The sequence below is a fragment of the Bactrocera latifrons genome, unplaced genomic scaffold (assembly GCF_001853355.1).
Source record: "Bactrocera latifrons isolate USDA-ARS-PBARC rearing strain unplaced genomic scaffold, ASM185335v1 scaffold_29, whole genome shotgun sequence".
In the NCBI taxonomy this organism is placed as follows: Eukaryota; Metazoa; Arthropoda; class Insecta; order Diptera; family Tephritidae; genus Bactrocera; species Bactrocera latifrons.
This window is the reverse complement of record NW_017536518.1, coordinates 406,466-408,030: the sequence shown is the minus strand read 5'-3', so window position 1 is coordinate 408,030 and position 1,565 is coordinate 406,466.

The window sequence follows — 1,565 nt, the reverse complement described above, 5'->3', positions numbered from 1 at the left end:
GGCGCGGAAACATTTTGTATTGTGCCTGTGGATTCAAATTTTTCCACTAGTCGCTCAATTGTTGTACTGACAAGATGAATATGACCACCATAAATTGGACGTATCGCTCTTAAAGTTGAGGGCACTAACTCCGAATTTCGGTAGTGTAGTTTAGTAATTTTGACTCGTTGTTGGACCTTATATTCTTGCAAGTTGAAATGGCTAACCTTTCTGAAGAGAGATGTCAAAAAAGCGAAAAAAAAATATGACGTCGTCCGCTGTCCCTATTGAAAAGCCCGTTATAAATATATCCACTTGAGATGACATGGTCTGAACTTCGTATTACTGTTAGCTAACGGAAAATATGTTTATGAAATGCGAAGGTTTTTTAAACCCATATCGATGATCAAAACTAAAGAAAACATTATTGCGGATATAGAATCATAGAGCATACGTTATTTCATTCTGCTTCAACAATTCCACCAATAAAAATGGAAAGTAAAAATTTAAATAAGCAATACGCGAAAAAAATTGTTTTACATACATACATATACATACATATGTTGTGTATACATGTATGTATGTCCTGCAGTTCGGTCATCAGCGCTGATGGTAATAATTGATTTCTCACTTGATAAAGCAATAATTATCAGCAGACCGCACTTGAATTGGTGGTTAACACCATGGAAATTGTGAAATCAATGAATTGTTTTTAACCGAAGTCATTTGGTTTTATGAATACATTAATATGTAATATTGATATGCGAGTCCTGGACTTGCATCTGCTTATGTACATATGTTTGTGTGTAAGTGTAACTCGAAATGCGTTAAATTAAAAAAATCGCTTTTATTTGTATTAACCGCATTTAAATGTAGCTATTTACGTATTCATATACAGTTAATTAACTGTTTACAACTGTGCAATGATTCAAGGGAGTATCATATTTATAAACATGAAGGCGTAGAGAATCACGACATATGTAAAGCAAGTAATAAAAATTATATTAATTGTCATGCAGAAAGAAGCATATTGCATCAACTGAGAAAAAAATTATTAAAAAATAATTTTAACACAATAGCATTTTTTGTTTTTTTTTTTTGTAACTATAATCGAAGGATATATTAATTTTTCCGCGAAGTTTGTGACACCCAATAAGAGATCCTAGAAATGTATATACATAATCGCTCGTTTAGTCCATCTGTCTGTTCGTCCGTCTGTATATACATACGTGAACTAGTCTCTCAGTTTTGCGATAACAATCTGAAAGTTTTCATAAGATCTTTTCTTCAAAAGAAGCTGATCGTTTGTTGGAACCGCCGATATCAGACCACTATATTTTATTGCAATCAACAAATCAATCAATCAAACACAAGTCTCTGTGAGAAAAACTTCCTTATTTTATTTTTTAGATTTTTATTTGGCGACAGAAATTGCTTCAGTCTCCGAAACTGATCAAAATGAAGTTATTGTTTGGAACTATTTTTATTTGTGTTATACATAGCTCCGGAGCAACCAGTGTTTTTGCTTGAGTTAGAATTATTTCGTTGTATTTTCTTTAATTTTTTTTTTAATTTAATTTAATTTT